This window comes from Vulpes vulpes, chromosome 11 (genome assembly GCF_048418805.1).
Source record: "Vulpes vulpes isolate BD-2025 chromosome 11, VulVul3, whole genome shotgun sequence".
Classification (NCBI taxonomy): domain Eukaryota; kingdom Metazoa; phylum Chordata; class Mammalia; order Carnivora; family Canidae; genus Vulpes; species Vulpes vulpes.
In genome coordinates, this window is record NC_132790.1 from 100958625 (window position 1) to 100974460 (window position 15836).

Consider the following 15836-nt stretch of genomic DNA (forward strand, 5'->3'; position numbering starts at 1 on the left):
TAGAGGCTTTATCTCTTAGTCGCAGTAGACGGTGGCAATGGGGTGCAAAGGCCGCCTGCTTAGCCTCTTCCTTTCCCTCCGAAAGCCTCCCCTCAGGCACCTTCACAAGGCCAAGGGCGCCCTACAACCCAGTACCTCAGCACCGCCCCTCCCTCGGGCAACGTGAGTAAGTTAGAGGCCAAACTGGGTCACTCTGAGCACGAAAGGGAGCTCTCTGGCTAATTATGCCCGACAGCAGACCTAACCCGGGGTCATCTAGGAAAACTGAGATTCTAGTCACCCTATAGATGGACTAATCCCAGCGTTTGCCTGCCAAGGCTCCTGAAGGATCCTGTTCCGTCGTGGCCCCCGCTGGAGAGGCAGCCCCAGGCTCTTCAAGCTGACCCTGAGCCACGGGCCTGCACTCTAGTGGAGCATGTGATCTGAGGCCGGTAAACAACCCTAGGCTAGTGACTCGGGACACCAGGCTGAGGCTTGGCTGCACAGGATCAACCTAGTTAAGCAGATTCTGCTGTGAATTGGAAATCCTGACGGAAAGAAGCCAGGGGGCAATGATCCTAATTTTTCTGCCTCCGCACAGTTCACATGTTGGGTGCACGCTGCCATTGTCAGTAAGTAGCATCTGTCATTACTCTACGGTTCTCCAGTGCTAGCGACTGGGGAGGGGGAGCAGGAAGCTAAAAATCTCCAGCAACGTCTGCTGGAACCTCTGATGTACACACCCTTGACCAAGAATCCCAGGTCTGGAAATACAGGAGACAGACAGGCTGGCACACTTGCAAAATGCTATGTGAAGGGCTGTTCATTGCAGTCATGTTGCACTAGCAAAAGACAGGCCCCCTAGAATCACCGAACGATCAACAGGGAACTTATTAGTAAGTTATATGCATCCGTAAAATGTAAAATATGAGCGTACTAAATGGGATGACCTTCAATATAGAAGTGAAAAAAGCAAAGTACCAAAGAGAGTAAACAGTGTGCTGCAGTTTGTGTAAAGGGTGGGGCAGAGGGAATGTGCGTGTGAGTGTGAGTTTTTACTTGTATATGCATAAAATAATAAGGGGAATACAGATTCCCTCCAGGGAGAGAAATTGGGTGACCAGGGGGAGTGAATTGGAGCATTTTCATTATACATACTCTTTTCTACTGGTTGAATTTTGAACCATACGAGTTTATGACCTATTTTGAAAATGAGTAAATAAAATTAAAGATCTGGGATCTATGATGGCTCTTAGGTAGGTGCTTAGAAATACTAACTCTGTCTTTGCCCAAAGGGCACCTAGGATCCCTGTGGGCACGGTGCACTCAGGAGCACTGGGATTTGGGGACTGGAAGTTTTGGAAACCGGGGGGCAAAGTCCTGATGACTCAGCAAACATGTGCTAGACACCAGAGGAATTACAGACATGAATTAAATATGTATTTACAGTTGCATAAAACGTGAATATACTTACTATGACTGAACAGTATGCTTAAAATGGTTAAGATGGTAAATTTTGTTACGTGTTTTTTCACGATTTAAAAAGCAAGGAAATCATAAATAAGAACAAAACAAAATTTAAAAACATTATAGTCTACTTAGAGCCTGAATATAATCTAGGGTTCTATCCACACATGATGCTCAACAAATGTTTAATAAATGGAATAGAATTGTCAGAAGAGAGAATGAAAGTAACAAATTAAAACAAAATGGACCGAGGGGTGCCTGGCGGGCTCTGTCTATAAAGCATGCGACTCCTGATTTCAGGGTTGTGAATTCAAGCCCCGTGTTGGGTATAGAGATTACTTAAAATAATTAAAACCTCTCAAACAAAAACAAAAACAAAAACCAGGGGCCCTGAGTGGCTCAGTGGGTTAAGCAGTGGGGTCATGGCCTCAGGGTCATGGGATGGAGTCCGTGTCAGGCCCCCCATGCAGCTGGAAGTCTGCTCGGGATTCTCCCGCCCTCTGCCCCTCTTCACCCCCATTCCCACCCCCACCTCCCTAATTCTGACAGAGAGGGTCAGGGGTATATGCATAATGATACAAAGGAACAGAATGAAAGCTTTGGGACCCTACAGCCCCGGGATCCATTCCTGGCTCGTCTCTTTTTCTGGCTCCTTGCCTTGGTTCCTCGTTGCCCCCTGGCATATATATATCCCCCCTCAGGACGACTCCCCGTTGTGGGTGAGGCGGCTCAAACAAAGCACCTAGCACGATGCTAGGCACGTAGGCCAGACTATGTGCTTTACGTTTGTTGGTCCTCCCGTGAGATTCAGCGAGAGCCTTAAAGGTGAGTAGAAATACGATAGCCTGGAAAAGGTCTAAGAAAAAGTTATTTCAACTCAAAGGACTCTTAGAATTGGGTGAGTCAAGCGAGTAAGGCTTTGGGATTTTCATGAACACCATTCAGGGGAATTAGATAACTTTTTTCTTAAGATTTATTTATTTATTTGAGAGAGAGAGAGAGAAAGGGAGAGGGAAGGTTTGGGGGAAGGGACAAGTGGGAGAGAATCTCAAGCATACGCCCCACTGAGATCGGACCCCGTTGGAGGGCTCATGGGTGGTTTGATCCCTTGACCCCGAGATCATGAACTGAGGTGAAACAGAGAGGCAGACGCTTAACCCACTGAGCCACCCAGGCGCCCCGTAAGTAAGTCTTGAATATGGATGAAGTTCAGCACAAAGACCTAGGTCTCCTCTTTCCTTTTTCTTTTTGTTTCTGCTGATTTTCTTCTTTTGACACATCTTACATTTTTCTTTAATCCTTCTCCTTTCCTTCTTCCTCTTCCTTTTCTCCCCTCACCTCACCCTTTTTTACGTCTGAAGATAGATTGTGTTCTGAAAACCATCATTATTTTCCCAGGTCATCTTGGGAATATTACGTGACTTTTCTGAAACAGCATGGTTTCGTAGGAGTTAAGACCTGGAAGGAGCATGATTTCAAATTTAAATCAGGAAGAAGAGCCTATTTGCCCCACTGAGACATTCTTTAACAAGGAAATGAATGATAACTCCTACCGTGTACTGAGTGCCTGTTAGGTACTTCACAAGCAGTATCATGATTTTTCACAACTGTAAGGCAGATAACTGCCCTATTTTTGAGATGAGAAAAATCAAAAAAATCCTAGATTTAGCAGAACTAGGATTTAAGCCCAAGTCTCGGTTCCAAGACTGTGGTCCTTCCTGGATACTATCCTCCTTCTCTAAACTTCTTGAATTTTTCTGGTCTCCCATCTTTAGCCTCGTACTAATTTAGCTTACAGCCTTCAGTTCTGGAAGCAGTAGTTATGTTTAGTAAGAAGAGCAATTAGGTCATCTATATAAACAAGAAACATGACAATAATACTCCTATCTCTTTGTTGGATCTGAGAGTAGAATTTTATTTAATAGATGCCAACGTTATTAATAGCTTATTAAAGTACATGAAAGACATGGGAATGCCTTTGATTCCACCAGATTCTCAGAATGATTAATACTGAATCAATGAATCCCTCTCCCTAAATTAGTCTATTTTTAATGCCCGAGGTCATATACTTGACCTCTTTCTGTTATTCCTTTCGTTTCATCCTGCTTATGCAGTGAACAGAATTATCACCATACAGAAAAACACGGAGAATCCGTGCTCCACACTTGGGAGAAAAATGCATCATTTTGAGAATTTAACAACTATTGTAGATATTTTATTCATCTGTTCTCTTAGTGACTTAGAGCAATTGTCAAAAAGCCTGTATGCTTTTAGGCTGGTGCCTGCTTTAAATGCCAGTATGTATTCTTTAATCTTTAATCTTTCAAGTGTGATTTGTAAGGCTCAACAGTTTTTTTCTTCTTTTTTTTTTCTTTTCTTTTCTTTTCATTTTTTTTTTTTAACTGAACTGTGAATGTGTCTGAATACAACCAAAATTAGAACAACTCCTTGGGAAGTTTCTTTGCTTATAAGAGAAACGGCTCAAATAAGATAGCACACCACTGCCTAATTTCTGTTTTAATTTTCATGAAATGCTTCTCTCTGGTCTGTGATGTTCTAACTTTACCACTGGTGTCCACACACACACATGCAAACACGTAGACATACACACACACACACACACACACCCCTACACACCTAGTTCTTTGAATATTTCTAAAATACATTTTTTTTTTCCCCTGGAAGAAGGTTAAGACTTAAATGTTGAAAGAGGAGGAGATTCCCGGGCCCTTTGCTAGAATGACAAGATATTTTTTGTGGAAATGACTTTAGAGAATATGTATCCAAAGTTTTCATTTTACAGATAAGGAGACTGAGACCCAGGGAGGCAAAGTTACATATCCAAGGTCACACAGCTGGATGGTAGGAGGGACAGGGTTGGAATCCCTTTTTTTTTTTTTTTTTTTTGACTTTCAGACTGAGATAGGGTAGACTGATCAGAGGAGGAGCAAGCCTTAACACAACTTAGGGAGAAGGTGCCACTTTGCAACAATGTTCCCTTGCTCCTGGCCACCTTGTGCTCCCTCCTTAGTGTCTTTTATCAGAACTTTTGGTTGCAACTTACAGCCCAGACTCTTCATGCCTGCTACCTGCCTTCTCAGCCTATCATCCTCCCCAACCTGACCCCACTCCTCACGGGTGCTGCTGCTGCTGCTTCCCAGTGGAAACGTATTTTATAAACCCGCTCAGAGTTTATGGGAGGTCACTGAGAGTGGTATTGCCTAATGCCAAGGATTAAGGGCAAAAATGTAGACAGCGATAGGAGAGAGGTTTCTACTTTTTAACTACACTAAATAAGTGATGCTGGTTGGGAGAGGGAAGAGCTTAGTTGGTGGAGTGGCTCTTAGCCACCTAGGCCACTATCAACCCCCCTAGCCATACAAACATCTTTGTATAAAGTCAAGCTTAAAATGCATGGTAAACATCAGAACTGCTATCTAGAGCTCGTATCTTAAAGCCTGCAAAACAACTAACCTTTTTATAGTTCTTTACAGTTTACAGAGAACTTGCACATACATTTTCCTCTGAGTCTCAAACAACTATGTGAGCTCACGAAACCCATCTATGTTGTTATTTAGAGGGAAGGCAGAGGTTCCAAGTTAGACTTACTCAGGGTGGACTCAGATCGGGGTCTTCTGATTCTATAACTCCCAAGATCTTTACATTTCAGCACTTTGTCTCCTAAAAAGCCCAGCAGCAAACACAGTAGTAGCCATTTGGGAAATTGGGCCACATTGTTTAGAAGGTATGATGGTTAGTCTTATGCGCCGTCTGCAACAGGTCCAGGCTGCTGTGCAAGCTGCCCTGCTGCTTGGTCATACGATCCTAGAAGGTTATGTTGAGCTTATTTAAAATACTATTTCCTCAGCGCTGTGGCAGGTGGGGTCAGAATGTGAGGCACAGACATGCACACCGGATAGAATTTGGCTGGTTTTGGATGATTCAAATATGATAGTACACACTTGCTTATTTGCCCATTTGTTTTTGTGAAACGCTTCCCTCTTGCATTCGTACACGGAGATTTTTTTGGATGAGAAAGCTGCTATCTACGGGAAAGTGGGCTTCCCAGCGTCGAACCCCACTATGAAGCTGGTCTCCCCACTCACAAGACCTGAAGCGGCCTCCTCCGTCGGCCCTGTTCATCTTTGGGCCTAGAAGAGCTAAGAACAAATGTTCCCTTCAGGCATCTCTGTCCTGAGAGCAGGGATGGGACTGGGCTACTCATACACACAGTCACTCTTTCCAAACGCAGATGTCACTTTATCTCCCCTTGGGCAGAGAAAATAAGGCAGGGAGAAAAGCCAGGACTGTTCCATTAATGGAGCTCCCGTCACAGGGAAGGAGTCGTCAGGAGTGGGAAGACATGCTCCACCCTATTGTACATTAGTGAAGCTTCTGTGACTTAATGTAGGTGAAACACTTAGGGCCTGGTCTAAAGTCACTACTTGATTAATGGAAGCCCTTTTAATTAGAAATCCACAGACTCATTTCTGGTGCTAGCTCCTCCATTAACTGAACGATTCAGGGCAAGAGACCACATCTGTCTTGTTCACTGCTGGATCCCCAGAACAGACACGGGGGCCTTGCATAGCACCTGTAAAGAGGATGATAATCCAACAATAGCCTTGTTTTTAAATAGATTAATTTTTTCTCTCTGAATTTGCTTCCTCATCCATAAAATGAGGAATTTGATCTTGACATTTAAATTTCTTCCTTGCTCTAATGATCTAATTCTGTAATAAGGAATCTCAGTAAATGTGATACACCTCTGCATTTTTTAGGTTTACAAACAACAACAACAAAAGGATTTGCTGCCAGCATTCTCATTTAGTCTTCATATTTTGAATTCCAATATTCACAAAAGGCAATTCACTGAGAATAGCAACATATGGGGGCACCTGGGTGGCTCAGCCCGTAGAGCTGAGCGTCTGCCTTCAGCTCGGGTCACGATCCCAGACTCCTGGAATCGAGCCTCCCCTAAGCAGGGAGCCTGCTTCTCCCTCTGCTCCTCACCCTGCTCGTGCTCTCTCTCTCCCTCTCTCTCTCAAATAAAATCTTAAAAAAAAAAAGAGAGAGAACAGCAACATATGTATAATTCTCTAATAATGTTAGGGTCAATTAATTTTTCTCTATCCCCCAAACATCTTGGTCAATTTTAGTAATAGTGCCAGCATTTTCTTCCATTCCTTATAATGTTTTAAAAACTTCCATTTTGTGTGGACGAAAAGCTGATCTGCATTAGTCAAGAGTCCACAGCCATGCTACTCTAAGTTCTGCTCAATTTAAAAGTTTAGGATTTTATGGAACAAATCCAATTCTGTCAAGAATTCAGATCACTGTTTTAGGAAATCTCTTCTTTGCCCACTGAGCCAAAAAACAAAACCATTCTTAAGTTGTTACATATCAGAGACGAGAAAACAGGCTCAGGTAGTAATACGACCAGGGCGAAAAATAAATGGTGAGCACCGTTCTGAGCACTTTTTAAGGTGCCTTTGTATTTTATTAGTATCTTAGTAAGCAATTGGTACTTATGCTCATGCTCTCCATCATCCACTGTGCAGCTAGACAGCTCAAGTGTTCTGGAAGAGGGCATGCACAGAACATAACAGAATTTGGCACTTTTTCATTAAAAAGTCTAAGATATCTTATTTACATTTGAACAGATTAGCGAACAAAGGCAAATATCATAAATCTAGTGAACAGCCTCGAAAGGCACAGTGGAAAATACCACAGTAGGTGAATGAATTCAGCAACTCTAAAAACAAAGGTTTTTTTTTTTTTCAAGACTCAGATCTTCTTTATGCGCTGCTATTTCAGTTTGGAGTCTACAAGACTATCTATCTACTTTGTGTCTGACTTATTTTCCTGTCAGGCAGGAACTGGAATTTGAACTTTGCTCTCCAAAAGCCAAAGGCCAACTAATTTAGAAGGAGACTCTCAAAATCAATGATGGTTTCTTCTAGTTTCATTAGCTCTGTCTAAAGTGATGAAAGGATGTGATTCCCAGATAACTATGATCCTTATTGCTATTTTTACAAATCACATTAATTTCTATACTTAGTTCTGATCACTTGTGGCATTCCTGAGGCAAGTCTGGATTCATGCAGCATTCCAATCCCGAGTGCCTTTTCAAGTTTCCAACAGAACTCTGTGCTGGTGAGTGATGATACCTTTATTGTAGTAGCCCCAAGGTGTGGAAGTTGTTTCCTGTGGCCTAGACTCAGCCCATCCCCTCCACTTGTTGAAACATCTGCAAATACTTTGTTCATTTCAGAGGCATCTGACCACAGCTAGCCTCCCATCTGGATTGCTTCCTTTTTCCTGATTGCTCACGTAAGGCATCAATAATCTGGGAAGGAACTGAGCGAGAGAGAAACTGGGAGGGCCTAGGGATTAGAATGGAGGGCTCAGAGGTTAGCTCTTAGGGGTTTTCTCCCATACGCATTCATTAATTGACTCATTGAATCATCATGACTGATTGCATGGTACCAGCAGTGCAAATATCAGTATGCAGCAGTGTCTGTCCTCAAAGAGAAAACAATCGATTGCCTGCAACATTTATTGTCTCAGGTGGGGAATTACAGTAACTGGTTTATACTAGACAACCATTTCTACCAGGTGTGTTCTGCGTGTAAAGTTCCACAGTTGCTTGCTCGCTTTATTATTTATTTATTTATTTATTTATTTATTTATTTATTTATTTATTTATTTATTTTTAAAGATTTTATTTATCATGAGAAACACACACACACAAGAGAGAGAGGCGCAGAGACACAGGCAGAGGAAGAAGCAGGCTCCATGCAGGGAGCCCGACGCGGGACTCGATCCTGGGTCTCCAGGATCACGCCCTGGGCCGAAGGCAGACGCTCAACTGCTGAGCCACCCAGGGGTCCCCCACAGTTGCTTTAATTCTTATCTTTGGTAGGTAGACGATTCATGGCGTATTTTACTTCATTTGTTTCCCCACCTTGAAAACTGAAAAGCAAATACTCTCAATTTCAACAAAATGGAAAGCAACACTCTCCAAAGGCTTTTGTAAATAATAATTATTAGTTAATTTAATAAATACCATCGGAATCGTTACTTGATAAGTACGGTGATAGCTTCTGTAGCGCAGAGTAATCCTATGTCTTCATCTGTTTCATTTGCTTTGGTCCTACGTGTTAAGCCATGACTCTGACTGCTTGACTAAGAGAGAGGCTATATTTCAGGAGGTGTTAACACAGTTGGATCATTTTCATGCTCTTACAGGATATTAATTCCAAGTTTTAAAATATATTATGCCCGCATTTGCACATTTTAATAAGTTACATTTAAACTCTCATTTTATTGTAATCAAGTCATACAAAGAACTAATTAACTCCATCCCGGGAGTTATTGAGCAATGATTATACCTTCAAAGCACCAAGTGATTTAAGGTGTATACAGGGCGTGGCCCATCCACCCAGAATTTCAAAATGACATGGTTCTTCAGGTCCTGTTGGGGCTCATCTATCTGCACGTCTCCCCTGCAGGAGTGTGCACTAATCAGGTCACTACATCCTGACACTGCAGTCTCTACCACTCATTGTTTGCAACATGACGTAATGTCAACAGACCACAGAGAAGTTAGCAACGGGAAGAGGAAAACACTTTAATACCCAAGGCCATCCCTAGGGTTCAGCGGGACATATATCCTATATCAAATCACCTGATATCAAATCCAACAAATGAGCTCGGCCAAAAGGTTGAGCCATGTGGTCTGACTGTATCATGTTCTTCAGTTGCAAGGCAATCCCGAGGCAACCGGTGGTGAGTTGACATTTCTTCCAGTTTGCTCAAATTGAAAAGGCAGTTTTGTTGCTCTGTCATTGCTTCCTCTTTGCCGCAGAACATTTCACACAGCATCGGGCCTCAGCTAGTTTTCACTTATCTAGATATTAGTCGAAACTGTGGAAGCTGATACAGGTCGCTGGTTCACTTCTTCAGCCTCGACTTCTCCCCCTCCCCCGGTGTCCTCTGGCTTGCTGCTCAGAGCAGTGCTACTCAATATAGCATGAAAATACATGTCAAGGGCAGACGGCAGCTAGTTGCCTGAGAACTCTGAAGAACAGAGAGCCACTGCGGCCCTACAGGGCTATGTTCAAATCAGAAAAAGATACCCCTTCCTCAGGTGGATGCAAAGCACGTATCTTAGCAGGTGACGGTGGCGCTGGGATTCACTGCCCACCCACCTCCTCTGCACGGCACCATTATACAGTCAACAACCTGCACGAGGGTGTGGTGTCCTGGCAAAAAGGGCACATGTGGCCTCAAAATGATGGCAGAGGGCATTGAGAAAGATGAGGGCAACTTGGATGTGGAGAATGATGGAAAACAGCAGTATTGTTTGGTTTTGACTTTTCCTTTCCCCTCTAGTGATCTCTCCTAAAAGCTGAGGCCGGGAATGGGTTTTACATTTACCAAAAAACACACATCATGTATTGTTATTTCTAAGGTGATCTGCGCTTAAATAGAGACCAAAAAATTAAATATTACATGATCCATTAGTTTTTGTGTTTACTGCTGTATCTCCAACACGCAGAACAATGCTTGACACACAGTAGGTCCCTTAATATGTTGAGTAAATCTCTAATCCAAGGCTTTCAGTCATTGAGCAAAGGAAATAATTATTTTTTTTAAGATTGTGTTTGTTTGGCAGAGTAAGAGATGGAGAAGGCACAAACAGGGGGAGTGGCAGGCAGAGGGAGAGGGAGAAGCGGGCTCCCTGCTGAGTAGAGAGCCTGACGTGGGGCTTGATCCCAGGACCCTGAGATCATGACCTGAGCCCAAGGCAGCCGCTTAGCTGACTGAGGCGCCCAGAGCAATAGGGAATTAAACCGAGAAATTCCCTCATCTTCAAGACTGCACAGATCCAATCAGGAAGGGTCATCAAAAGTTAGTTTTCTCTGAGGCACCTCATAGGTCAGAGGTCTTGGCTTTCATATAAAAAAATCATCACCACAAATGCCACTCAATACTGATTATTTAGAACTTCTAACGCACTTCGTATTTGTCGACTCACAGTGAAGGGTCAGTCAGATATTTTATATAAGGATACAGCCTCCAACACTGTATTTCAGTACTCGGTGGGCTAGGTACAAAAAAAAATGGTGACACAATTGTATTTAACCATTATTTTATTCTATTATTTTTTAAAGATCTTACTTGTTTGAGAGACAGTGAGTGGGAGGAGAGGCAGAGGGAGAGGGTGAAGCAGAGTCTCCGTGGGGTTCAGTCCCGGGACTCCAGGATCATGACCTGAGCTGGAGGGAGATGCTGAACCGACTGAGCCACCCAGGCGCCCCTAAACATTATTTTATACTCTCGTAATTTTATATATGTGTTGCCATAACAGCGGTGTGTTATTTGTAGTCCAATATTATCGCCTTGCTCCAAAGATCTCAAAGCACCTTTTGTGAGCAAGGAATATTCCTCCCCAGGCCGCTGGTGAGGTAGGTACGCTGTAAGCATTATTTCCATCATATTAGGATCACACATGAGTCATAAGGCAGTGGCAGCAGTGCAATGACTCACCCATGACTCCTGAGCTGCGGCTCTAACTCTCCGAGAGCCCTGCCTACACGTTCATTCACTCGTCCCTCCCTTCACTGAAAATACTTCTTTGATGCAGCTGGCTAGGCCATGAGGGTCAAGCCCCCACTTCCTTACTGAACTCACACTGCAGAAATATCACAGTCTTAAAGAAATAAAAATAAAAAAAATAAAAATCTGCTGACAAATGTTTAAAATTCGGAGCAGAGACTTCACGGCACATTGGGATTAATCCTAATCGTTTCACAGTGACTTGCCTACCACTGAGTCACTAAGGAAATGACTGAAATTAAAAAAAAAAAAAGAAAAGTAAAGCTACACCTCTCCATGTTAGGGGTGTTCATCACGTGTCTGTAACACAAGGCCCTTAAAAAGAAAACGTTTGCCTGGTGCAGCTAAATACTTGCATTTTCTGTGTCTAATTAAAAGTTTCCGCCGCGCATTACAGTTGAGTCGGTACAAGATGTTCGAGGCCATGGGAAGGGGCTGTAGTGGCTGCCTCGTGCCCTGCTCTGCGTTTTTTCTTTTTTTTTCAGTTCATTTGTCCTTTTAAGTCCTCCTACTGTTTGTACCCGAACTGAACCCGCAGTCGTTCCTCGGGCCAAACCGAGCCCCGGCCTGGGCCGTACAAATCGCGGTTCTCGCAGGCGCGGGGCAGAAGCACCTCGAGGCCCCTTTAAGGGCCCTGAGCTCCGCGTGCCGGGGCCGCGGCCACCGCGTGGGGAGGACGCGCGGGGGAGGGGGGGGCGCAGCGGGGCGCGGGGGGCGCGCGGGGATGCGGGGGGCGCGCGGGGGGTGCAGGGGGGCGCTAGGGGGGCGCTAGGGGGGCGCGGGGGGCGCTTGGGGATGCGGGGGGCGCATGGGGGATGCGGGGGGCGTGCGGGGGGTGCAGCGGGGCGCGGGGGGCGCTAGGGGGGCGCGGGAGGGCGCACGGGGGGGGACGCAGGGAGCGCCGGGGGCGCACGGGGCCTGGCTCGCGGCCGCATCCGCGCGGCTCCGGGGGGCGCCCCACCCCGCGGCGTCCGGGAACCGCTGCGCCCCCCCCCCCCCCCCCCCCCGCCTGGAAGGGGCCGGGCCTGCAGGGCTGCGTGACAGGCCGCGCTCCCCGGGCCGCCGCCGGCCTCGCTCCAGCTGATCTCATCGCCCGTCGTCACGCCAGCGCTTCCTCGCGTGCGCCCCGCGGCCGCTCGCCCCGGACCCCGCGCCCCGCCCCGCCCCCAAACAAAGCCCCGAAGGACTCCCCGGGCGCCCCCTCCCGCGCGCCCCCGCCCGGGGGTCCCTGCCCCGGGGGTCCCTCCTGGGGTCCCCGCCCGGTGTCCCCGCCCGGTGTCCCCGCCGCGGCCGGGCGGCCGCATCCCTCGGCGCCTAGCGGGCGGGGCGCGGGGCCTGGAGGGCGCGGGGCCGACGTCCGGCCTCCCGGGGACCCGAGACCCGGTCCTGGCCCGCGTTGCGCCCCTGGGGTCGGCGCCCCGCGGCGGGGAGGGCCCCGGGGGCAGGAGGCGGGCGGAAGCCGAGACTCCTCGGCGGACTCCCCGGCCGGGGCCGCACGCGAGGCGACTGGGTGTCGGCGGGGAAGCGGCGAGCGAGCACGGAAGCGCCGGCGGCGCCGGGGCGGGGCGCGGGGTTGCGTGACCTGCCGGGCCGCGGCCGCACGCTCTTCGTGCCGGGGAGGCCCTGTGCAGCCTGGCGGGGGGGGCGGTGCGCCAGGTGCTGGAGGGCGGGGGGGGCCCGCGAGGTGCTGGAGGGCGGGGGGGGCAGGTGCTGCAGGGCGGGGGGTGCAGGTGCTGCAGGGTCGGGGGTGCAGGTGCTGCAGGGCGGGGGGGGCAGGTGCTGCAGGGCGGGGGGGGCCCGCGAGGTGCTGGAGGGCGGGGGGAGCAGGTGCTGGAGGTCGGGGGTGCAGGTGCTGCAGGGCGGGGGGTGCAGGTGCTGGAGGTCGGGGGGGCAGGTGCTGCAGGGCGGGGGGGGCAGGTGCTGGAGGTCGGGGGGTGCAGGTGCTGGAGGTCAGGGGGGCAGGTGCTGCAGGGCGGGGGGTGCAGGTGCTGGAGGTCGGGGGGGGCAGGTGCTGCAGGGCGGGGGGGGCGCCAGGTGCTGCAGGGCGGGGGGTGCAGGTGCTGGAGGTCGGGGGGGGCAGGTGCTGCAGGGCGGGGGGGGCGCCAGGTGCTGCAGGGCGGGGGGTGCAGGTGCTGGAGGTGGGGGGGGGCAGGTGCTGCAGGGCGGGGGGGGCGCCAGGTGCTGCAGGGCGGGGGGTGCAGGTGCTGCAGGGCGGGGGGGGGGCCGCGAGGTGCTGGAGGGCGGGGGGGGGCAGGTGCTGCCGGGCGGGGGGCAATCAGGTGCTGGAGGGCGGGGCGGGTGCTCCAGGTGTAGAGGACGGGGATGGGGGGGTGGGGACAGGTGCTGGAGGGCGGGGGGGGGGGGGGGGGAACTCCAGGTGTAGAGGGCGGGGGGGGGGGGGGCCGCAGATGCTGGAGGGCGGGGGGTGGGGGTTGCTCCAGGTGTAGAGGGCGGGGGGCAGCCAGGGTGGCTCAGCGGTTTAGCGCCGCCTTCAGCCTAGGGCGTGACCCCAGGGTCCTGGGATCGAGTCCCACGTTGGGCTCCCTGCATGGAGCCTGCTTCTCCCTCTGCCTGGGTCTCTGCCTCTCTCTCTCTCTCATGAATAAATAAATAAAATCTTAAAAAGAAAGAGGGTGAGGGGCGCAGGTGCTGGCGGGGGGTCAGGTGCTGGAGGGCGGGGGGGGGGGGGGCGGCGCCAGGTGCAAGAGGGCGGGCGTGGGGGGGGAAACAGGTGTTGGAGGGCGGGAGGTGCTCCAGGTGTGGGGGGGACGCAGGTGCTGGAGGGACGGTCAGGTGCTCGAGGGCGGGGGGCACAGCTGCTGGCTGGAGGCACAGGTGCTGGCGGGCGGTGCCGCAGGTGCTGGAGGGCGGGGTGGGGGGCAGGTGCTGTAGGTGCTGGGGGGAGGCAGGTGCTGGAGGCCGGGGGTGGAGGGTGGGGGGCCGCGCCTCGACGGCGGGGCGGGAGCCGAGCCAAGCCAAGTGTTTCTGGGAAGGGGCTGAGCCGGCCGGGAGGACGCGGCCCTGCTTGTGACCCCGACGCGTCGAAGCTCGCACTTACTTCCCTCTATTCTCCTTACACCTCTGGTGCCCCTTGGGCGCGCACTGCTGTGCAAGGGGGCTTCTCCCGGGTGGGCCGCCCCACCGCGCCCCGGGACTGCCGAGGTGCACCCCTCCCTGCCACCGCAGCACAGGCGGAAAGAGCAAGACGTATGTTCTCACTGCCCCTTTACCCTCCTGGCCCAGGGTGAGGAAGGGAAGATGCTGGGGGTCGGGCTGGCACGGGCCGTGGGGGCTGCATCACTTCAGGTGGGCCCAACAGCATTTCCTGGCATTTTTCTAACTGGAGGCTGGGAACAGAAGCCTCCTCTTGTCCACTTGGTGGCAAATCTGGGCTGTGGGCCACCACTGTCCTCCCATGTGCAGAGACTGTAAGAGAATGGAACCAACCTCCATTAACTGGTAAACTCAGGGCGCTGAAACTCCCTATAATTCTTTAGAGGTCAAGAATCCATATCCCAAGTTCTCAAGGCCGTCCTGTTGCCTGCTTTCTTGAAGCTTGGTTATTCAGATTGATTCTGTGAGGTGCTCTGGTATCCTCAGAAAATACACATTTATAGAAATAAATACATGTTTAGAATGCTGTTTGGAATTTTTTTTTTGGATTTATAGTATATTTTTTAAAAATTTTATTTATTCATTCATGAGAGAGAGAGAGAGAGAGAGAGAGAGAGAGGCAGAGACACAGGCAGAGGGAGAAGCAGTCTCCATGCAGGGAGCCCAACGTGGGACTCGATCCCAGGACTTCAGAATCATGCCCCGGGTCAAAGGCAGGTGCTAAACTGCTGAGCCACCCAGGATCCTCCATAATATTATTTTTAACTTGCTTTTTTTTTTTTTTTTCACAGAACAATCCATTGGGACACTGATTACCAAAGAACTATATCAGCATTTCTAACAGATGCACAATCTTGATTATTTGATATATCAATTTATTTCACATTTTGGTATAAACAAGACTATGATGAACACTAAATATATGTACTAATAAGAAAGAATCTTCCCAGAAGCTCTGGCAGCCTTTTCTTGGAGCCTGTTTGATCAGAATTGGATCATAGGCCTGTTTCTTTTTTTTTTTTTTTTTTTTAATTTTTTTAAAAAAGATGGAGAGAGCACAAGAGGGAGGTGGGGCAGAGAGAGAATCTCAAGCAGACTCCCCACCAAGCCAGGAGTCCAACCTGGGGCCCTGTCCCACAACCCTGAGATCGCCCTCTGAGCTGAAACCAAGAATCGGAGGCCAACTGCCTGAGCCATCCAGGTGCCCCAATAGGTCCATTTCTGATTTACATCACTGGTAAAGGGGAAGGGGCTAGCAGAAGTGACCTAATCTGAGCTGATTCCTGGAGTTGGGCTGATTCACATGTGCTTGGGGGGAGGAGGAGAAGGGGAGAGTGAAGCGGTCTGGATTCCTGAACAAAAGGAAGAAGGGGGCTCAGATGTCCCCTACAATAGTTTTGAACATTTCAAGGTGTTTACAGCATAATAAATGTATTAATTTTTGACCCTAAAAGCAATGCTTAAGAGCGCTATTGCTCTAAATCCTTGCAAACCAGGGCTACTGTATCTTATTTTTTTCATCTGTTTAATAGATCTTGTAGTACTATTTGATGTTTTTTATCAATAATTCCTAAGAAAATATCTTCAAGATGATCCACAACTCCTTATTTAATGGAGTTAAATCATTCTATTAATAGATGTAACAAAGTGAC

The 15836-nt window shown here is 49.0% G+C and overlaps 1 long non-coding RNA gene across 1 annotated transcript; it reads left to right on the forward strand.

Moving 5' to 3' along the window:
• The first annotated feature begins 456 nt into the window (after positions 1-456).
• LOC140594472 (uncharacterized) lies at positions 457-8465 on the forward strand. The gene is made up of 4 exons (XR_011995321.1): positions 457-611; positions 7508-7602; positions 7721-7779; positions 8168-8465. It is a non-coding gene; the product is annotated as an uncharacterized lncRNA (long non-coding RNA).
• The last annotated feature ends 7371 nt before the right edge of the window (positions 8466-15836 follow it).